Source organism: Camelus ferus, chromosome X, assembly GCF_009834535.1.
Source record: "Camelus ferus isolate YT-003-E chromosome X, BCGSAC_Cfer_1.0, whole genome shotgun sequence".
Taxonomy (NCBI): Eukaryota; Metazoa; Chordata; class Mammalia; order Artiodactyla; family Camelidae; genus Camelus; species Camelus ferus.
The window spans coordinates 36,229,759-36,253,939 of NC_045732.1; the positions used below are offsets into that span (position 1 = coordinate 36,229,759).

The 24,181-nt window shown below is 36.2% G+C and overlaps 1 long non-coding RNA gene across 1 annotated transcript in view; it reads right to left on the reverse strand.

The window, feature by feature from the left end:
- The window catches only part of LOC116661974, a 37,997-nt gene extending 14,562 nt beyond the window's left edge, over positions 1–23,435 (reverse strand). Inside the window, exons 1-5 of the long non-coding RNA XR_004317936.1 lie at positions 23,094–23,435; positions 22,726–23,005; positions 21,240–21,307; positions 11,560–11,645; positions 6,177–6,212 (exon numbers count right to left, since the gene is read on the reverse strand). This is a non-coding gene — a long non-coding RNA (uncharacterized LOC116661974). The remainder of the gene's footprint in view (positions 1–6,176; positions 6,213–11,559; positions 11,646–21,239; positions 21,308–22,725; positions 23,006–23,093) is intronic.
- Between the last annotated feature and the right edge of the window lie 746 nt (positions 23,436–24,181).

A 24,181-nucleotide genomic window follows, 5' to 3' on the forward strand; every position in this document is an offset into this window, starting at 1 on the left:
TTTTTCTGTCCCTTATTTCTAGTTTGATTTCATTATGGTCAGAGAACATAATCTGTATGGTTTCACTTCTTTTAAATTTATTGAGATTTGTTTTAAGGCAAGATATGATCTATCTCAGTGATAGTTCCATGGACACTTGAAAAAATGTATATTTTGCTGTTGTTGGGTGGGCAGTCAATTATATTCTGTTGGTTGGTGATACTGTTCAATTCTCCTGTATCCTTGCTAATTTGAGTATAGTAGTTCTATCAGTTTTGGGGGGGGGGATATTGAAGTCCCCAAATATAATTGTGGAGTTTTTCATTTCTCCTTTCAGCTCTGTCAGATTTTGCTTCATGTACGGTGAAGCTCAGTTGTTTGGCACATACACATTTAGGATCGTTATGTCTTCCTTGCAGATGGATTCTTCTATCATAATGTAAGGTATCTCTTTGTGTTCATAATTTTCTTTGCCCTGAAAGCACTACACCAGGTATCAGTATAACTACTTCTGCTTTTTTCCCACTTTTTTGTTTATTATTTTTAATTTGTTACTTTTTCCAGCTTTATCGAGGTATCATTGACAAAAATTGTATATGTTTATGGTGTACAACTTGATGTTTTTGTATACATAAACATTGTGAAATGATTACCATAATCAAGGTAATTAACATATTCACATGTATACGACTTCACATATTGTCTTTTTGTGTGTGAATATGGTGAAAATACTTAAGATTTACTCTGTTAGCAAATTCCAAGTATATGATATAGTATTATTAACTAGTCACCATGCTGTACATTAGATCTCCAGAACTTATTTATCCTGTATAACTGAAACTTTGACTAACATCTCCCCATCTCCTTCTCCTTCCCACCATTCTACTCTCTGTTTCTATGAGTTTAACCTCTTTTTATATAAGTGATATTACATATAATTGATGTCATGCAATATTTATCTTTCTGTGCCTGGCTTATTTAACTTAGTAGAGTGTCCTCCAGGCTTATCTAAGTTGTCTCAGATGACAGGATTTTTTCTTCTTTAAGCCTGAATGATATCCCATTGTGTATATATACCACATCTTCTTTATTCATTCATCCATTGATAGACACTTAGGTTGATTCTATATCTTGGCTGTTGTGAATAATGCTGCAATGAATATGGGAGTGCAGATATCCCTTCCAAAGGCTGATTTCATTTCCTTTGGATACATACCCAGAAATGAGATTGCTGGATCATATGGTAGCTTTATTGTTAATATATTTAGGAACTCCGTACACTTTTTAATAATGATAGTACCAATTTACGGTCCCACCAATGATGCACAAGGCTTCCCTTTTCTCCACATCCTCCCAACACTTGTTATCTTTTGTCTCTTTGATAATACACATTCTAATGGATGTAATGTGATATCTCACTGTGATTTTGATTGGCAATTCCATGATGATTAATGATGAGAATTTTTTCATATACCTGTTGGCCATTTATATGTCTTCTTTTGAGAAATGTCTATTCAGGTCCTTTGTCCATTATAAAATCAGATTATTTGTTTTCTTGCTATTGAGTTGTCTGAGTTCCTTATATGTTTTGGATATTAACCACTTACTGGATATATGTTTTGCAAATATGTTTTCTCATTCTATAGGTTTCCTTTTTGCTTTGTTGTTTCCTTTGCTGTAAAGAAACGTTTCAGTTTGATGCAGTCTCACTTGTCTAGTTTTTGCTTTTGTTGCCTGTGGTTTTAGGGTCACATCCAAAAAAAATCACTGCCCAGACCAATGTCAGGAAGCTCTTCCTTTTCTGTTCTTCTAGTTTCTATAGTTGCAGGTCTTATGTTAATTCATTTTGAGGTGACTTTTGTATATAGTGTGAGATAAGGGTCCAATTTCATTTATCTGCATGGGGATATTCAGTTATCCCAGCACTATTTATGGAAGAGACTGTCCTCTTCTCATTAGGTGTTCTTGGCACCTTTGTTGAATATCAATTGAATATAAATGTGTGAATTTATTTCTTGGCTCTCTATTCTGTTCCATTGACCTATATTTCTGTTTTTATGTCAGTACCATGCTGTTTTGATCACTGCAGTTTTGTAATATATCTTGAATTGACATAGTGTGATGTTTCCAACTTTGTTCTTTTTGCTCTGGATTGCTTTGGCTGTTCGGGGTCTTTTGTAGTTCCATATGAATTTTAGAATTTTTTTTATTTCTGTGAAAAATGCCATTGGAATTTTGATAAGGATTGCATTGAATTGATAGAACACCTGGAGTAGCATGGACAAAAGCATGGCATTTGATGTACAGAAGTTCTTGATTTTTATATAGTTTAATTTATCATTTTTTCCCTCTATGGTGAGTGCTTTTTGTGTCCTGGTTAAGACATTTGAAGGCTCTTCTTTTAACATTTCCTTCTCCTTCCCAGAACAATGGTTGCTCAAGAAGGAGTGGTGTGGCTGAAGAGGAAGGAGTGGGAGGTTGGGTCAGGTGGCATTCATGCTCATCCTTGCATTACTCTGGAAGCCACAGTCACCTCTAGCACTGGGCACTTAGTGCTAAATCGAGGCTACCTTGCTCCACTTTTCCCCCACCCATGGTGATTTCTCTTTTTAAGGGCAGTGCTGCTGTTCCTCGTGAATTCTGTTAATCTCTTCCATCCCCATTTCATCAAACGTGTCTAAACCTCCAATTCTGTACATAGCTTCAGAATCCTTTCCTAATGAACCCTTAAGATGCAGGGCAATCATGAAATGGTATATGTGTTTAATTGTTCTTGACTATGTCCTTGAAGTTAGGAAAACTTTATTCGTTCCAGATCATTGAGGACATTGGACATGCTGCCTAATTGCACAAGCTACCATAATTAAGCATCAGCTCCAGGCCAACCAAGATACCCTCATACACATGCTGCTTTTCATGCTGTTTTTTCAAATTATCTTTGTATTGTTTAAATAAGACCATAAGCAGGTCTCAAGCTAACACTTTGGATATGGCAGTTCTAGAAATGCCAACTAATGTATCAGTTTAATTAGGAAGTAAGGTGGAAAAGCATTGTGATGACCATATTTCAGGAATTATGGTTAAATATTAGGAGTTCCCAACTTGCCAGTGAACTTTAGCAAAGAGCTAAATGTTTGGAACAAGATATGAGAATAAAAGAACAAACTCACACAAAAGGGAAAGAGAGGTGAGAAAGGGAGGACCTAGAGAAATAATATCAAAGCTAAGTTGTGTTCCAAAATTTAAAAATATTTGGAAATTGAAGTGGAATTTCCCCTGGAAGAAAAAAATTAGACAATGTAGTGTAGTGTCTAGGGTAGCCTACAAAAGTTTACTTAACTCACAGTGTAGCAGCAATAGTGTCTTGTCTTTAGTTCCAAGATCCCCCAAGATGTCTATATCCCAGTCCTTGAGCCTAAATTTATCTAAGCTCCACAACAGAACTTGAGTTTCAGAGAGACGTGAACCCTGTGAGAGCTGGCACCCGTGAAAGAGGAGGAGGTGGGAAATGTAGCTCCATGGCTCCATGGGTCTCTCAGAAAATTGGATGAGGGCTGCAGTAAACCAGCCATCATTGCTTGGCCCAGACAGCTCTGATGGGAACATGGATGTCAGCAGATACCTGCAGGTTATTTGGGAAGTGTCGCTATTTGGCACTTCTCTACGGTCTTGATCTAGTTTGAAGGGACTGAGCATCTAAATTAAATCAGAGCTGACAGACATTGTAATGCCTCTAGTTTATTAATTCTATGGTGATTTAAAGCAAATTTACTAAAAGTCTTAATGAGATTCTTGAAATTCCAAAAGCGCTAGGCAAAAACTCAGCCTTGGCAAAAACATGTTAATTCCACCCACATCCCCTTCTGCACACCCCGCTGCCAAATTGCTTAAATCTCTAAATAATCACTTTCTAGATTAAATAAATTAACCTCATTCATTTGTGCTTAAGTTATAAGACTTAACTGCACATCCTTGCTCCCGAAGTTTATCAGCAAAATTGTAGTTCAGCTTGTTTGATGTTACACACACACACACACACAAGCACACAATTAATAAAATGGATTTTTAAAACGATATTATCTAGATGTCAGAAAGAACCAAATCAGTAAATATTAAAAAGTCTATTATGAAATTGAAGTTACTTTCACCATCCAGGGCAGAATAAAAGGAAAAGAGAATTATTTAATCTACTCTTATTACAAGTATGCAGACATGCTCATAATCAATAGGATTACACACAGGACAGGCTATGGTAAGAAAACGAATCACTTATAAAGAAGAATGTCTACAGAAGATGAAAGAGAAGATGAGAGAGGAAAGTATATGTCAGTCACCTCAGTAGGAATAGGTGAATATTGCAAGTACCATTCCTAAAAACAAACAAACAAAAAAATCCAGTGGGACATTTTGGAACTAGAGATATCTGCACTCCTATGTTCACTGAAGCATTATTCACCATAGCCAAGATATGGAAACCAACTGACGTGTCCACCAACAAATGAGTGGATAAAGATGTGGAGTATATATATATAATGGAATACCATTCAGCCATGAGAAAGCAGGGAAGTCTGCCAGTTGCAACAACTTGGATGAATCACGAGGGCATCGTGCTAAGTGCAATAAGTCAGACAGAGAAAGACAAATCTGTGATGTCACTTACATGCGGAATCTAAAAAATCTCTGAATGCAGAGAAACAGAGTACAGCGGTGGTTCCAGGAGATGCATGGAAATTCCCCTGCCCCCAGAGAGGAGAAATGGGGAGATACTGGTCAAAAAGATAGAAACTTCCAGTTATAGGATGAACAAATTCTGGGAATCTAATGCATAGTATGGTGATTATAGTTAATAACACTGTATTATATACTTGAAAGTTGCTGAGAGAGTAGATCTTAAATGTTCTCACCACAAAAAAGAAACAGTAATTATGTGATGGGATAGCGGTGGCAGCTAATGCTATGTGGTAATCATTTTGCAATATATAAATGTATCAGATCGACACATTGCACCTTAAATTTACATAATGTCAATTAAATCTCAACAAAGCTAAGGGGGAGTAGTGTATCTTAGAAATCTTTCATATATACATGTATATATACAAATCCTCCTCATTTTTTAGAGTGCCATGCCATACAGTAGTATGGATTATCATACGTTTTTTTTTTACCAATTCCCTATTAATGAATATTTCAATTGTTTCCAAACTTTTGCTAATACAAGTAAAGCTATGATGAATATGTTTAAATATACATTAGTTTGCCCATCGATGCACATGTCACATAAATTCTTAGAGGGTAATGGTCGATTATACATTGGGTGATCTTACTAGATATTCTGAAATTTCCATCATAGAGGTTTTACTAGCTATCTTCCCATTAGAAGAGAGAGATGAGTTTCCCTGCTCTCATCTTCAGCAATGTTGTTGAGCTCTGACAAACAAATGAGTTGAAAATGGTACCTAGTTTGAGTTTTAATTTCTATTTCTCTTGTCACGATATAATTTTTTATTAACAGTCTGACCATATGTCAGAGTTCCATGTAGAACTTGGTACTAAAGTGCTTATACAGGGACTGAATCCTGAACAAAACCCCATTTCAGCAATATTTTATAAGCAGAAGCCACTGGAGGCAAGGAAACATGGGCAAGAGAGTTCAGATTATTTTCCAGCTCTACCCAACTGGTGCCCCATCAGTAGCATCAACAGATGAAGGACTGCATCATTACTGCTAAGAATGTATGTGAAGAGATAACTAATTATCTGTGTTTCACTTAAGAGTGGTGTTTATGAGGGAAAACAGATTAGATGAGCAGATTCTGTTCTATTTGGTTTATAATCATTTAATCTAGTTCCTTTTCTGCCACTACTACCAACAACAAAATAAAAAACCCATGTTAAAATATAAGCCATTTTAAGTAGCTGTTAGAATTTTAAGTGTAGCTTCATAATTCAAAAAAAAAATTATCTTGTTTCTTTTTCTATTTTCTTCCCTTCTGCAATACTAGTACAATATTATTAGATCCATTAATAATACAATGCATAGGTATTTTTGTACTAATTTAACAGGTTTTATAAAGGAAATTTTTCTGCATGTAGCCTATACCTGGACAATATTTCTACTTATGTGATAAATTTGATTCAGCTATAAATGAAATTCAGGTCTGGAAAAAAAAAAAAGAAACACTTGAAATGACACTTACATGTGTACTGTAATCTTTGTTCAATTAGGCCGATTTCTAGAGGGGTCAAAAAAAGAATATTGCTAATTATTCTGTCTAATTTATTTTTATAAGACACCAATTAAGAAGAAATGAAGTAATTAGGAGAAAATTCAACTGAAATAAATATAATAATCCCAGACAATCTTTTAAACCACAGAGGACCCGGGGCCACTTTCATCATTAGTTAATGTTAATCTCTCTGTATAGTCATTAATTATTGGGCAAATCTGTCACTATTTAATGTCTATCAGCAAATAAAAACTGCAAAAAGATGGGGAAAAATTTCAATACAGTTACTCCATGATCAAGATATATACGTATGTGCACGTCTCTCTTTTTGTCACACACACACACACACACACGCAACACACATAAACACAGCTAGTAATAATCACGTACTCTCAACAGGTTTATATTTCCTGAAAATACTCATTCATTTACTCTAAGGTACAGATTAGACTATCGGTACTCAAATTTACTATAATTCATCTAGAATGGTTAAATTCAGCTAAATAGTTTCTTGAATGTTTTGAGGCCCTATCAGTCCATTCATGCTTTTTCTCTAATCGTTAATACTTTGGAGAGAGGGTACAGTGAAGGTCTTCGTGAAAGTTACTTATTTATCACTTCGGTGATATTGTGTTTCCAGGGATAAAGGTCAGTTGGGAATTATCACTGCAGTTAGGCATAATGCAATTAATTATGCCTTGTTAGGAATCCGCTTAAAATGATTCAATGGTGTTTTTGAATATTCTAAGGCTAAGGGTAGTTTACATTTTAAGTTGTAACCATTTTTTGACACTTCCAATATATTAGGTAGCAGATTGGAGAAACATCAGAAATGAGAATAATAAAAATCTTCAAGGATATTATTTCCATTCATGATACCCATTTCCTATCATGCTTATAAAATAACTCTAATGTTATTAAAGATGAGAACATGGTGCATCCTTATAGACCTTCAACACGTAGTGAAAATCTCACAGGGTGAGAAGCTCTCACTGGTACGATAGAACTACCTCATCCTGGCCATGAGAGCTAGTTTTTAAATTTTCAGGACTTTTTTGAGATGGTTGTGAAAGACACATTAAAATTTAAATTACATAAACTTACAGTTAACCAAATTACATTAAAAACAAAGGTAACAAATATTTGAAAGTCATTCCTTCCTAATTATTTTACTAAGTTTTTCTATAATCTATTTTCTTGAAGTTGTTAACATCTATTGTTTCTGTGTGGTGGAAAACACCATGTAACGGTGGCTACCACGTAGCTCTTCCCAACTTTGTTTGGGAATGAAAGCATTCAATCATGTCATGTTGGAAGCTTGAAATCAGCCATGGTGGGAGTATTAATACCATGGAAATTGGCAAATGCTACAAATCACTGCTTTTTGTTTGAGAGAAAGCCAGTTGCTAAGCATTTATCAGCACATTACTGCTCATGGAGCACATCGGGCTGGCATTCCAGGTCTGAGGAAGACTTGAGAATTAGATACAAAATGTCTCATCAAGCAGGTGAATAGGGTGTCTCTGAAAGTGCTTTGTAAAAGAAAATTGAGCGAGATAGATAAGATTCCAGATGAGTTCGGCCTCATGATTATTTGGTATCCCTATGACCAGGCACTCCATTCAGGGCATGGCAGGATTTTGGGGTGGGGGGTTGTTTGTTTGTCTTTTAAAGTATAGTTGATTTGCAGTGTTGTGTTAGTTTTTGGTGTATAGCATAGTGATTCAGATAGATAGATAGATAGATAAATAGATACTCCTTTTCATATCCTTTTTCATTATAGGCTATTACAAGGTATTGAATATAATTCCCTGTGCTCTACAGTAGAACCTTGCACACCTTTCAAAAAATAACTCCTGTCAAAACAAAAAGAGACTCTCAGGAGTTATTTTTTGAAAGCTCTGTATGACATGGCTTTCCTCCAGAAGCCCAGGAGTCTGTGTTGTGATTCTCTGATTGGGTATTATCATAAACTCCAAACAATTTTTCTCACTACTGATACCTCTAATACTATACCGTTTGCTGGGTCACATGGTTCAAACCACAGGGCTGCTTGCATCATAGACTTTTTCCTGCTCTGAGCTCCACTTAAAGCTGGGAGACTTCATTTGACACACCACTGTAAAATGATTATAAATCAATAAAAAATGTTAAAAAAAAAAAAAAGCTGGGAGACTTCGATGTCACCCAATATATGGGTCATAGCACTATCTGAAGACATGAGCACTTTTCCAGGTACCTCTGGAGCCCAAAGAGACCTGTGAAGTGATGTGCTCCTTTGTGGTGAGAGGGGCAAGATGCAAAAGTGTTTCCTTTATTGTTGAGGGGATTTCCTGGCATGCCCTAGAGCACTGATGTCCTAAAATTTTTGTCAATGTTCATAGAATTTATCTCCTACTCTTACATTTTCGTAGAGTTTCTCTCTGGAGTATGTGAGTCTTGACATTGGAAATGCTCTAGGCAATTTTTCCTTTTGCTTCACCAGTCAGATTGGCATGATGTCATCAATAGAGTGGACCAGTATGATGTTCTGTGGGATGGGTAGCTGATCTAGGTCTCTTTGGACTATTTTAGGACAGAGGACAGGGCAAGTCCTGGGGCAAGAGTGTAAATGTACTCTGTTGTATGTTTCCAATGAGAAGTATGTTTCTGAGAAGGATGGAAATGGATGCATTCTTCAGATCAACAGCCACATAACTTGTATGTACCATGAATCTGAGATCATGTTAATTTGATCACCTGGCATGAGCAGCTGAAATCGGGGCTATGACTTGGTTTGCAGTAGTCCACATCGACCTTCCAAGATATGTCTAGGTTTTACAAGGACCAGACTTGTTACTTCAAACAGAAATATGATAAAGGCTACCTCTTCTTCCATGTACAGTTACCTAGATAAATAGCTATGGGTCCCTCTCTGGATGGACTGGGGTAATCATTAGTGGTGTACTTACCATAGTGTTGCAGGGTTGGGTGGTGAACACACGTTGTCTTATGTGGTAGAAGTCTCTACCTCATCTTCAAACAAGTGGGGAGAGCCAGCCTTTTTCAGATAAGAGGGGCCAGAGGGCTCAGGGGAATCTGGGTATTTAAGATGTTGAGACTATCAACCCAATTGTCTCCATTCCTTGTGTCAGGGATTCTCAGTGCCAGCTGGGTGGCAGGGGATCCAGTTCCCAATTCCATTCTCAGCATTTGCTTTGTCAGATCCAGCACCAATTGTTGTAGGTCAGGTACCCTGGGAAACAAATGCTGAGACAGAGCTCACGGTGCAATAGGGTTGTTAGGAAGTGCACTGGGATCCATATCTTTGGAAGAGTTGTGAAAAGACAAAATTGGGAGGCGAGAGAAGTTAAGCTGTGTTTAGAGTCAACAGAGGTCTCAGCTGACCCTACAGTGAGTTCTAAAGCTTGGCTACTTCTTAGGAATTATTACGAGTTGAAGTGAGATGATCAGATCTTTCTATCCCTTCTTGAATCAGCATTAGGTGTGGGCTGCCCTGGGAAAGGAGTATGACCTTGGGCAAGGCAGCTCTTGCAGCTGAGGCAAGCTCTTGAGAAGGTCAAGAGCTAAGGGCTATCAGTCAGCAATACTCCCAGAGGCTGGCCAGAGTGGATGGGGAGGATCTAAGTGGCACATCACAGCATTCATCAACTAGGACAGCAAAATACCTTTGATAATTTCTAGACTTCCAATTTCCAAAGAGTGCAGAACTGCCTAGAGGTGGATGTGGTAAACAAATACAAATGTTATTTAATGATCTATCAGGTTGAAGAATATGACCTTGATATTTCTGTAGGTCAAAATGATTGAATACCAGAAATTTTATACTGTCCAACCTAATTGTAGAGTAAACAGGGAACAAACTTGCATTGTGTATGTGGTCAGATTTAAATGTTTATGCATTCTAAAATAATCTATCAAATAGCTTCACCTCCCACACAAACCTGACACCCTCCCCATCCTCTCCATTAAGAACCCTGCTTCCACAGCAAAAGAAACCATAAACAAAACGAAAAGACAACCTACAGAATGGGAGAAAATATTTGCAAACAATGCAACAGACAAGGGATTAATTTCCAAAATACACAAACAGCACATACAGCTTAATATAAAAAAAATGGGCAGGAGACCTAAATAGACATCTCTCCAAAGAAGACATACAGATGGCCAATAAGCACACGAAAAAGATACTCAATTTTGCTAATTATTAGAGAAATGCAAGTCAAAACTACAATGAGGTGTCAACTCACACCAGTCAGAATGGCCATCATTCAAAAGTCCACAAATGACAAATGCTGGAGAGGCTGTGGAGAAAAGGGAACCCTCCTACACTGCTGGTGGGAATGCAGGTTAGTGCAGCCACTGTGGAAAACAGTATGGAGATTCCTCAATAGACTAGGAATAGACTTCCCATATGACCCAGGAATCCCACTCCTGGGCATATATCCAGAGGAAACTCTAATTTGAAAAGATACATGCACTCCAATGTTCATAGCAGCACTATCTACAATAGCCAAGACATGGAAGCAACCTAAATGCCCACTGACAGTTGAATGGATAAAGAAGATGTGAGATTATATGTGTGTGTGTATATATATACACACACACACATACACACACACACACTCCCCCAGGACTTGCCCTCATATATATATATTTGCCCTCCATAATATATAGTGGAATATTACTCAGCCATAAAAAAGAATAGAATAATACCATTTGCAGCAATGTTGATGGACCTAGAAATTATCATACTAAAGGAAGTAAGTCAGACAGAGAAAGACAAATATCATATGATATCACTTGTATGTGGAATCTATAAAATGATACAAATGAACTTATTTAGAAAACAGAAATGGACTCAGACACAGAAAACAAACTTATGGTTAACAAAAGGGAAAGGAAGGGGAAGGATAAATTAGGAGTTTGGGATTAACATATACACACTACTGTATATAAAACAGATAAACAAGGACCTACTGTATAGCACAAGGAAATATATTCAATATCTTATAATAACCTATCATGGAAAAGAATCTAAAAAATAATATATATGTACATTTATGCATATATATATAAAATTGAATCACTATGCTGTACACCCGAAACTAACACAATGTTGTAAATCAACCATACTTCAATTTTTTTAAAAACCTGCTGTTAAAGCATTTGATGTCACCCACATCCAATGGTAAAATAACACCTCATGAATGCAGTGGGAACTTATCCACTTCTACTCAACACATTCATTCCACCTCTGAATTTTGACTCTTGTTCCTCTCCTCACTTGGAATGCTTCTTCCTACACTGACCCAAACCAAAAAACAATAACACCACCCTTTTCGAAACCTACCTCCTCCTTACAGCCTTTTTTGATGGCACCCAGTTCATCATAGCTTCCCAGAGTTTCTTCAGCACTTAAGGCCAGTTCAGCACAATCTAGGATTTAATAATGGTATGGTGTGTCTCACAAAAGGATTCTGTTTTATGTAGATTACCTTTGTTTCACCAGATAGGTGTGAGTCCCTTGAAGACAGAAGTTGTAACATTTACTTCCTCTGTTTTGCCCACATCGCTAGCACCCAAATGGATTGAGAATCATGTGGATTTTCAAGACCCTTAATATGTGTATTTCTTATTTACCTACTTTAACTGTCCTTCCAAAGTTATACATACATAAATAAATTATCTATATATAATTATATATTATTATATATTTACATGTAATTTATAATATAATACATATAAATATAAAATATAAATATATAATAATTTATAATAATTTATCATTATATATTATGATTAATAACATATAATTGTAATTATAATTTATATAATAACAAATGTAGATGTAATAATTTATATATAAATATGTTTTTATATATTATATATCCAGACATAAATTATAAATTCATAAGCACTCAAAAAGCTGAGGAATAAAGTTAAGGGTCTTCCAAAGTATTCTTGGAGGGTGGGAAAAAGATGAGGTGAGAAGAAAACTTGTAAACATCCAGAGAACAGAAGCTATCTTTGGCTTCCTAATTCTTCCTCTGATAGAACTCTGCACTTTTCTTAGTAACACCTCTCATCATTTCTAACTGTATGTTTATGTTATTATTTAATTAGTTTCTGTCTCAGTCCAACTAATTTATCCCCCATGAGGGCAAGGACCACATTTGTTTTACTCATCATCATATGCCTAGTGCCTAGTACATAACAGGTGCTCAGTAAATATTTACTGAACTAATTATTAAAGGCAGTAACTTAATGACTATAATTTGATGAAAGAATTTATGCCTTCAGCTCCAGGTACTTCTAACTACCAACCCTTGTCCTTGGCCAGTGCTCTAAGGTAGCTTCTTTCATCCTGTCATATTTCCTCATTTGAGAATATCCCTAATGTATCAATACTCTTAGTCTTTTATCCTTACTACAGGAACCCATTCCTCCCTCTTCTGCGCATATTTTTAGAGTAGAGGACCTGTCGTCACTCTAGTGGCTCTCTGTCCTATGACTGAGTCTTCTATTTGAACCAAAAACGCCTATCCATAAGATCATCAACTTCAGCAAAACAAGTTCATCTCCCAGTAGCAGTACCTCCAAATTGGCAACATGATCTTTTGAAATCCCCCTAAGAAACATTTCCCCAAATTGTGCCCTGAAGATCACCCTCTGGACACACCTTTCCTAAACTTCTTCTCATGTTTGATTCAAATATTGGAAGTGATTTCCTGCATTTACTACTCAATACAAAATTACCATATTCATGAATTCATTTTCTCCCTTCTTCTCCCTCTAGTTTTCCCAACTCTTCTCTCTCTTCCATGCTATTGTGTGTGCATGTGTTTGTGCGTGTGTTGAATTGTGGAGTGTGAAAGAGTTTGTGGCATGGCAGAGTGAAGAAAGCCAGTGTTAAGGGAGAGAAGATAAAGTGTTTCAGTATCTTTTTATTCTGCATTTATGAGTTCTCTATTGCTGCACAACCAAATCACTCCAACACTTAACGGTTTAAAACAATACCAACCACTTTGCTCACAAATCTGAAATTTAGGCAGGCCTTGGCAGGGGCATTTGTATCTGCCCTATGTGGCATCGGCTAGGGCAGTTCAACTAAAGGCCGGAGGATCCAATTCCAAGATGGCTCATTGACACATGACAAGCCAGTGCTGGGACCTCAGCTAGGGCTGAGGGTGGCAGGGAAGTAGGGCTGTTTGATTCCTCCCAGTGTGGTGGCCAAGTTCCAAGAGTGAACATCCCAAACCTAAATGGATTATGCTTGGATATTACTAAAGAATTTAGCTGAGAATCCCAAGTATTGCCTGATCCTTTCTCCATCTGTTTTTCATTTATTTCAGCTTATTTCAAAATGGATGCAAGGCAGAAGCTCCCTTTATTTAAGGTAGACCCTGTAACCTTTAAACATGATTCTTCTACTCTGGATTCCAAGAGATGGTCTACATTTTGGAGAGGGGAAAAAAAAAGTATGTGCATGGTGGGGAGAGATGTGCTTGTGCATTTGCATGCTGTGTGAGCACACACGTACATGCCTGTGGGTTTTACATGTGTATATCACGTATGTGTCTATATGCATCTAAGTGTGTGTATATATGTGTGTCTACTTATGCTGGTGAAACTGTGTGTGTGTTAGCATTTGTACCCGTGTGTGCAGTTTCCATCAGGATCTCAATCTGGTAGTTCTATAGTGACTTGGAGAATTGCTGCCAGACTGACTATATATCTAAGTGAAATTCAACAGTCTTAAATGTAATTATTTTAAACTACACATGCATTAGCCCAAACCATAGCATTTTCTCCAAGTGACGCCATGGTCTACAAAACTGAGTAAGAGTGCTTATCTGAGCCATTATCTTTTAAGTGCTACAGTACCCCAAGTCCTGAAGACTGTCCTGATAAAATGCAAGAGATGCTATGAAAGAATCTACTGATTTTTCTCTGACAGCTATGATTCATGACATAACACTTATCCTTAGAACTATCTGAGAAATGTTTCTGAAATGATCCATTTGTTCCTGGTTCAAATTAACAAAGAATGCCGCACATTTTTACCTTTTTTTTTCCTTCTTCTTCAAAGCAAAGATTTAGGTTTCCAGAGAATGTACTACAATACCACTCTAATCTTGGTATCTGATAATGCTAAACGTTATTTCTGTGGTGCATGAAGTTAACATAGAAGGAATTACCTTTTGCTTAATTTTGCTATTTATACACAGTAATATACACCTTTTTTCGGTGTACAGTTCTATGAGTTTTGGCAAAATGCACAGAGTTGTGCAACTGCCATCAAAATCAGGATAAAGAACAGCTCTGTCACCCCCAAAATATTAGCCCACCCTACCTCTTTATCATAAAACATTCCTCCTCTCCTAACCCCTGGTAACCACTTACCTGTTCTCCTTCCTTACAGTTTTGTCTTTTCCAGAATGTCATAGAGATGAGATTACACCATAGGTAACCTCTTGAAGTTGTCTCCTTCACTTAGAAAAATGCATTTGAGATACACCCATACTGTTGCATGCATGTATATATATTTTGCTTGTTTTTATTGCTGAGTAGGATTTTACTTTATGGATATACCACTGTTTGCTTATCCACTCACCAACTGAAGGACATTTGGGTTGTTTCAACTTCGGTGCTACTGTGAATAACGCTGCTATAAACATCCACGTACAGGTTTAGCGTGGGAACATATGTTTTAATTTCTCTAGAGTAAATAGTAAATCCTTAAGAGTGGGATTCCTGGGTCATATAGTAAGTATATTTTTAACTTTATAAGAAAATGCTAAACTGTTTTCTCGAGTCTGTATCACCTTACATTTCCATCAGCAATGTATGAAAGTTCCAGGTGTTCCGTATCTACTTCAATATTTTATATTGTCTATTTTTTATTTTCGCCATTTCAATAGGTGTGTAGTTTTATCTCACTGTGGCTTTCATTTGCATTTTCCTAGGAACTGATGATGACAATCATATCTTTATGTTTCCATTTTCCTTCCACACAGTTTCTTTGAAAAGTGTCTGTTGAAACCTTTGCCTACGTTTGAGGGGTCGTATGCTGTCTTATTGTTGAATTCTGTTTGTGAGTTCATTGCATATTCTAGATATAAGTACTTTTTCAGATATGATTTGCAAATATTTTCTCTGGTCTGTAGCTTTTCATTCTCTTAACAGTGTCTTAAAGGGCAAAAGTTTTCACTTTCACCAAGTCTGACTTACAAATTTTTATTTTATGAACCATGCTTTGGGTTCACATCCAAGAACTCATTCCCTAAGACAAGGTCACAAAGATTTTCTGTATTTCATCTAAAGGTTTTTATCGTTTTATAGTCATATTAAATCTAAGAATCATTTTTAGTTAACGCTTATATCAAGCATCAGGGATAGGCTATGGTTTATTTTTCTGCCTGTGATGTTCAATTGTTCTAACACCATTTGTTGGTAACATTATCCTTTCTACATCGAACTACTTTTGCATCGAATGACCATATTTGAGTGAGTCTATTTCTGGAACATCTACTCTGTCCCATTGATCCATGTGTCTGTCTTCTCACCAATACCACACTAACTTGATCACTGTAGCTTTATAGTAACTATTGAAATCAGGTAGTGTGAGTCTCTTAATTTTGTTTTTCCTTTTCAAGATTGTTTCACCCATTCTGGTTTCTTTATCTTTCAACAGAAGTCTTGGAAGCAGTTTTAGATATCTACCAAAAAAAAAAAAACAAAACAAACAAAAAAAAAACCGGTGGAAAATTGGGTTGTGATTGTGCTAAATCTATAGCTCAACTTGGGGAGAATAGACATCTTAACAATAGAGGGTCTTCTGATCCATGGCCATGCATATTTTTCCATTAATTTAGGTATTATTTGATTTTTTAATTACTGTTTTGTAGTTTTCAGCATCACATACTGCACATATTTTGTAGATTTATAAGTATGTCATTCTATTTCAGCTATTTTAGAGGGCATGCTCTTAAAAATTAAGGAGTTTCAATAATTCATTATGAACATATATATAAATATAATATATTTTTGTATATTATCCTTGTATTCTCAAACCTTATAAACTTGTTAACTACTACCAGGAGCTTTGACTTACATAATGTATTTTAATTGTTTGCTTTTTAATAACCTTACAAGACATTATTATTTTATACTTCCAACTTTATTTTAGATATACCCATATATTTGTCTTTTTCTTTGCTCTTCTCATATTTTCCTTCTGGGATCACTTTTTTTCCTGCTTGCAGTATATCTTTCATAATGTATCCTTTAAATTTCTTCCTAATGGAAAACCTTCTCAGTTTTCAATATAAAAAAATGTATCCATGGGAAGGAAGAAATAAAAGTGTCTTCTCTTTACAGATGACATGCTTGTCTATATAGAAAATTCAAAATAATTCACCAAAAAAAAAAAAAAAGAAAACCTCCTGGAACTAACAAGTAATTATAGCAAAGTTGTAGAACCTAAGGTTAAGGCACAAAAGTCAATCCCTTTCCTACAAACCAGCAATGAATAAGTGGAATTTGAAATTAACACAATACTATTTATACTAGTATGCCCAATAAAATGAAAAATGTAGGTATAAATCTAACAAAATATGTACAAGATTTATATGAGGAAAACTACAAAAATATGATGAACAAAATCAAAGAAGAATTAAATAAATTGAGAGAGATTCCATTTTCATGCAAAGGAAGACTCAATATTGTCAAAATGTTATTTCTTCCCAACTTGATCTATACATTCAGTGCAATCCCAATTATAATCCCACCAAGTTATTTTGTGGATATTGACAAACACGTTCTAAAGTTTACACGGAGAGACAAAAGACCCAGAATAACCAATACAATATTGAAGGAGAGGAACGAAGCTAGAGAATTGACATTACCTGACTTCAAGACTTACTATGAACCTACAATAATCTAGTCAATGTCGTATCGGCAAAAGAATAGACAAATAGACCAATGGAACAGAATAGAGAACCCAGAAATAGATTCACATAAACACAGTCAACTGATCTTTGACAAAAGAGCAAGTTAACACAATAAAGCAAAGACAGTATTTTCCACAAATGATGCTGAAACAGCTGGACACCGACATGCAAAAAAAAATGAATCTAGACACAGACATTACACCCTTCACAAAATTTAATTCCAAAAGGATCATAGGCCTAAATGTAAAACACAAAACCATAATAGATAAGTAACAAAGATATATTGTATAGTATAGTGAATTATAGCCATTATCTTGTAATAACTTATAATGAAGTATAATCTGCAAAAATACTGAATCACTATGCTGTACACCTGAAACTAATATAATCTTGTAAATCAAATATACTTCAGTTAAACAAATTTTTAAAAACCAAGAAACTCCTAGAAGATAACATAGGAGAAAACCTATATGACCTTGAGTTTGGTAATGACTTTTTAGATACAACACCAAAGGCATGATCCATGAAAAGAAGAACTGATAATCTCGACTTTATTAAAATAAAAAATCTCTGCTTTGCAAAAGACACCCTCAAGGAGATGAAAAGGCAAGCCACACACACCAGGAGAAAATATTTGAAAAAGACATGTCTGGTAAAGGACACATCCAAAATATACAAATAACTCTGAACACTGAACAATAAGAAGACAAACAACCTGATTCAAAATGGGCCAAAGATCTTAATAGACACCTCACCAAAGAAGATAGACAGATGGCAAATAAGCATATGAAAAGATGCTCCACATTATATGTTATCAGGGAAATACAAATAAAAACGAGATACCACTACATGCCTCTTACAATGGTCAGCGTCCAGAACACTAACAACACCAAATGCTGGTGAAGATGTGGAGCAACAGGAACTCACATTCATGGCTGGTGGGAATGCAAGATGGTATGATCACTTTGGAAGACAGTTTGGCAGTTTCTTACAAAACTAAACCTACTCTTGCCATATGATCCAGCAATCATGTTCCTTGATATTTACTCAAAGGAGTTGAAAACTTATGTCCACACAAAAACCTACACACACATGTTGCTACAGCAGCTTCATTTATAATTGCCAAAACTTGGAAGCAACCAAGATGTCCTTCAGTAGGTGAACAGATAAATAAACCGTGGGTACATCCAGACAATGGTATGTTATTCAGTGCTCAAAAGAAATGCATTATCGAGAAATGAGTTATTAGACATGAAGGAAACTTAAATGCATCTTACTAAATGAAAGAAGTCAATTGGAAGAGGCACTGCATGATTCCAACTATAAGACATTCTGGAAAAGGCAAAACTATGGAGACAATAAAAAAAGACCAGGTTGCCAGGGATTGTGGAGGGGGAAGGATGAATAGACAGAACATGGAGAATTTTTAGGGCAGTGAAGAAACTCTGTATGATATTATAATGATATATATATGACATTATATACTTGTCCAAACCAATAGAATGTACAACACCAAGAGTGAACCTTAACGGAAACTAAGGACTCTAGAGGATGATGTGTCATTGCCAGTTCATCAATTGTGATAACTGTATCACTTTGGTTGGAATGTTAATAATGTGGGAGACTATGCATGTGGTGGGGGCAAAGGGCATACAGGACATCTCTACCTTCCCCTCAGTTTTTCTGTGAAACTTACATTGCTTTAAATAAATAAAGTCTTATTTTAAAAAGAATGTATCCATTTTGTTATCATTCTTCAAAGATATTTTCTCCTTGTCTATAATTCTGATCACTAGTTACTTTCTTTCAATTCAATGACCATATCATTCACTTCCTCCTGCCTTCCATTGCTGTTGTTAAGAGATCAGCTAACTAATCTTCTAAATGCCACGCCTCTGAATGTCATCTGTCTTTTTTCCTGGGTCTATTTTTGTTTGTTTCTTTTCCTTTCTTCTTTGCTGTCCTTCAGTTTCACTCTGATGGGTGTAGGTGGGAATTCTTTTACTTTTCTCATTGGAAATTGGGGGACTTCTAGAATGGCAAGTTTATGTATTTTAACAGTTCTAGAAATTAATAGCCATTATAGTTTTATTCTCTCTCTACTGTCCTTTTGGGATTCTAATTAAATTATTGTTAGACCTTTTTGCTCTATTGCTTATGTCTCTTAATCTCTCTTTTGTACTTTTCATCCTTTATTTTCTCAGTGGTGCATTCTGGATTATTTTTTCTGATTTATCTTCAAATTTATCAATTATCTTTTTACCCATGAATAGTTCTTTAATTTTATGCATTAATCCATAATATATCCATATATATATATATACACACATACATATATATCTACAGATCTACATCCATCTATGAAAATACCTATATTGATCTATTTATCTATATACATTTATACATTTCTAGAAGTTCAAACTGGTTCTTTTCCAGATCTGATTTCATTTTATACGGTTTCCTGTTGGCAAGGGTATTTTCAGTCCATCTTTTACTTATTTAAATATTGAAAGCATAGTTAAGGTGTCTTAACTAATAATTCCCTATCTGCAGTCTCTGTGGATCTCTTTCTGTTGTTTGTTCTCTCTCCATGTTTTCATGTACATTGCTTTTTTCTTGTATGAATGGCACTGTTTGTCACTAAGTATCTTTGAAAATGTATTTATAGGAATAATCTGAGCTCTGTTATGAAAGGTACAACAATACACAAAAGATAATACACATTAGCGTAGACCAAATATCCAGGGACACTATCTGTTCAGAATCACTTCAAACTAAATTCAAGGCTAGAGGGTTTTGTTTTTGTGTTGGGTAGTCCATAAGCTGTCAACTTCAGCAGTCCATAAGATGTCAATTTCAGCTAAAAATACATTCAAAGGCCAATTTACTTCTGTTTCATACTGACCCTAAAAGTATAGCCCTTTAGGATTTCTAACTATAATAGGGAGAGTCTATTCTTAACTCCTCACCTTGGGCAGACCATGTCAGCCTGGCTGTTAAAACCAAAGTTCTAATTTTTCCAGGTTGACAAAGGCCTTCAGTGGCCTCTGGGCTCTCTTTACCTCTCTAGGTTCCTGCTTTCTCTTAAGTTTGCACTGGAAATTCCCCACTATCTTGTCAGCTCTCCAATGCTTTTTTTTAAAAAATCATTTCCCCCATAATTTGTAGTTGTTTTTCTGAGAAAATGTTGGTCCAAATAACCTAGCTTGCCAGTACTAGGAACAGAAATGAATTAATAATGTTTATAAGAAAAATCTCACTCCAAATTAGAATTGTATGGGTCCTAATGTGACATGGCTGTGATATTTTTATTTATTTTCACTTTTTTTGTGGGGAGAGGTTGCCCATTTGAGTTTCTGCACACGACTGTCTTATTTTAGGGGTAAAAAAATGAAATATTCAGGAGTCTTTGTCTTTGGTCGTCAGCAATGAACAGATTCTCTTCCCCATTTGCTAGTGGGGGGAGGGTCAAAAACATTTCTTTTTTCTCAATAATTTTCTCTTTTCAGACATACTTATATAATTTTACAATTACCTTTATGTTACAGAATATTGGTTAGCACTTCTCAAATTGACCTTTCTTATTTTGTGCTGAAAAGTCTTTGTTATTATTTTTTCCTGCCTTTCTCTTATTTGTATGAGAATGAGGATCAGGGTTTGTAAGTTTTATTTTCTGGGTTTTTAATTTTTTGGTGGGGGTGGGTAAGTGAGAGGAAATTATCTCTTTTTTTCTTCTGTCTTACTTAAACTCTTGTCTTGTTATTCTATTTTTCTTTTTAAAATTTGTTTTAATTCACTTCATTTTCCTTGGCAACCTATGAAGGGCTGATAAAGAAATTTCTCTAGGTGTTATGGTGATGGGATTGGATTCAGAAAAATTTTCTAAATAAATAAGAGAGGATTATAAGAAGTTTCAAAGAAACTACAAGTCAGACTTTTTGTAATAACTGTATTATCTCATCTATTAATAAATCCAACTTCATCAAGCAATAACTTGTTGCTTTCTCATTATAATCAATGTTTAAAATGTTTCTGGTCTTGTCATTCATGAGTCACCATTATTGGAAGCTGCACCTACCTGGAGGTTTCGTGAAGAACAGAGGCTCCACCCTTATACACCCACACTGAGTACATAAAGAGTCGATGCTTGAAAAGAAAACATAAAAGGTAAGTGACAAGCTAGTAAAATAACAGAGGCTGATAAAAATTAAAAGACAGCAAGCAGAGCGGGGAGGGCATAGCTCAGTTGTAAATAAAGCGCATGCCTGGCATGCACGAGGTCCTGGGTTCAATCCCCAGTACCTTTATGAAAATACATAAATACATAAATAAATAACCTAATGACCTTCCCCCCAAAAAAGATAGCAAGCAGAAAAGAATTTGATACATAAAAATGAATAATTATTTGAGATTATTACAAACTTAAAGACTATATACCACTTCATTACAAGATGTGTGTGCCTATAAATAAGTTAGGAGCACCAGTTTTCCAGATGAGCTATTGTATCCGCACTGTGGACACTCCTGATTTCCCCTAACTTCAGTGATCCTTTGTTCTGAGGGTGCCTTAGAGGATCCAGTCTCATAATGTGTTTCATCACAGAGTCATTCAGCAAGCTGGTTAAGAGGTATCACCAGGAAAAAAAAAGAAAAATCCTCTAGTCAAATAAGACTGAGAAATACCAAATCAAATACAATCAACCAGTTTTCTGTACTGTCCGAGTCCTGAGCCTTCAGCACGCCAACAGGCATAAGGAAGCTCTAAATGGGAAGTTACAGTATAGTAGTCCCTCTTTTATTGAGCATGTCTTGGAACGTTCTGTGGAACACACTTTGAGGAGTGTGCCTTTAACTAGAGAGTGAGAACTTTAAAAAACAGGGAGAGAGCGAGAAAAAAATTCTATTTCTTCATCTTGTTAAAAGTTGCATTACCAGTAAAGCCCTAAGAGTCTCTATCTAATTTCCTAATATTGTGTGAAATATGTGTTACCCTTAGAAAAATGAGATACTGAGAGGTTAAGTAACTCGTCCAAGACCACACATTTGTAAGCGGCAGAACTAGGATTTGAGTCCAGAAGTTCTTCACTCATACCCTTGATGGTATCTCTTCTTTCATATCAGGAAAAAAAAAAAACTTCCTGATGCTTCCAGTAATTTTCAAGTAAGAACAATTCTTTTAAGAAAATGTGCACAAACACATAAATCCACACAGGTCACTGACATTCTGATGGATGGGACATTTGTGCAGTCAGGGATGGACTGAATTTCACAAAATATGTTTGGTGTTTGTCCTGTACGTACACTTTGATTAATTGACCTGGAAGACAGGTACAATTTAGAAGAGCCTAACCTTCCACCCTGCCCATCAGGAATGAGAAAAATGCCTGTGGCATTCACTAAGTACACTCATCTCCGTGGTTTCCCCTATCACCGGGAGGGAGGGGAGTCCAGTTTCACCAGCAGCATCTCTTGTCCGCTTCTCATACATTCGCCTTCCTTCACATCCCTTCCTGACTCTACTCCAAGTTTCTGTTTTAGAAGTGATTATCAAGGGAAAAACTTACCGGTGGAATTCTTCTGTGGTTCATGTTGGACGTGAGACTCACAGAGAATCTGACATGTACCAAGTCTCATTCCTTTTGAGTGATATACTGAACATGCCCAGAGATGTTTCAGATTGTTCCAGGAGCGTGCATACCAGGATTCGTTGGGACATGATGTGTGTCTGTGCATCCAAGTTAAAATGGTGTGTGCCTTCCCAAGTCTGATGTCTTGCCCGGGAAGATGGCACTACTCAGATACCGTGTGTGGCAACATGATTCCTTCCAAGCCTTCAGCAATTCACTACAAAGGAGGCCAGAAGGCAGACTTTAAATCAAGTACAAAAAACACTACAAGTACAATAATAAAGGAGCAATTAAACAAAACATACCTTAGTAGGATGAACGATCAAAGAGTCTTTAAAATGTTCATGAGTGCTGAATGATATGGAGAAACATTCATGACATAACTTACTTACTTAGCACATACTATGTATCAGGCTCTGCTTGAAAGACTATCATGGGGGCTTACATGCTGGTGGAGGGACAGATGTTAACAGCTGTCAGATTCATGACAGGTGTGTCTCATCCACTGAGGTGTCCATGAGGCCTGGAGTCTCTCCCCAACTCCAGCTTTACTGACACCAATCACAATTGGCCTCCCCCCTTTTCCTAGGATGCTGCTCAAATAGAATCATCTTCTCAGTGTGCAACGATGGGGGGAAAAATGTTAGGAAGTCCTACAAAAGGAAAATAAACAAACAGGTAATATGAGTTATTGATATGAAGAAAAAATAAATCAGAGTCAAAAGGAGATTGAGTGGTGTCATTTTAGATGCCTTGTAAAGAAAGATCACTTCATGGAGGCAAATTTTAAGCAAAGATCAGGATGAATGTGAGGAATGAACATGTGTGGCATGCTGGAGGGACAGTATGGAGGCTAGTATGGCTACAGTGGAGTAAACACGGGGAAGAGTGAAAAGAGATGATAAAGATGTAGGCAGGATACACTAGTAAATAGCCTTTAGACAGAGGGACTGTAAACTAGAACCAGTTTATGGCAAAACCAGCAGGCTAGACTTAAAAGTAGTTGAGCTTTTAGATGGGGCATGCGCTCCCCAGATCCGTATGATATTCGCCTAATTGGTATCTCTGTATGTTACTCACCTGGCCCAATAACCGGCCTTCAAGTTTGTAACCCATGCTATGTGATATGCATGTGCCAAAATAGTAGCTATTACCAGGTGATTTTTAATTTCTTCTTGAAAGGTTTATTTCCCCAATCTTCTACAAAGAGCATGTGATTTTTTTTAAACAATGAAAAAAAATTAAGTTGGTTTTGAAAGAATTGAGTGGAAGTCTCCTCTAAGAGGAAAAGGCAGTTCAGGATTGCGTGCCAAGAAAACTTCTCAGCCAATAAAACTCTTTGTAATAAAGGTGGTTGAAGATGTAGTTCCGTAGGGACTTTTCCATCCTAGAG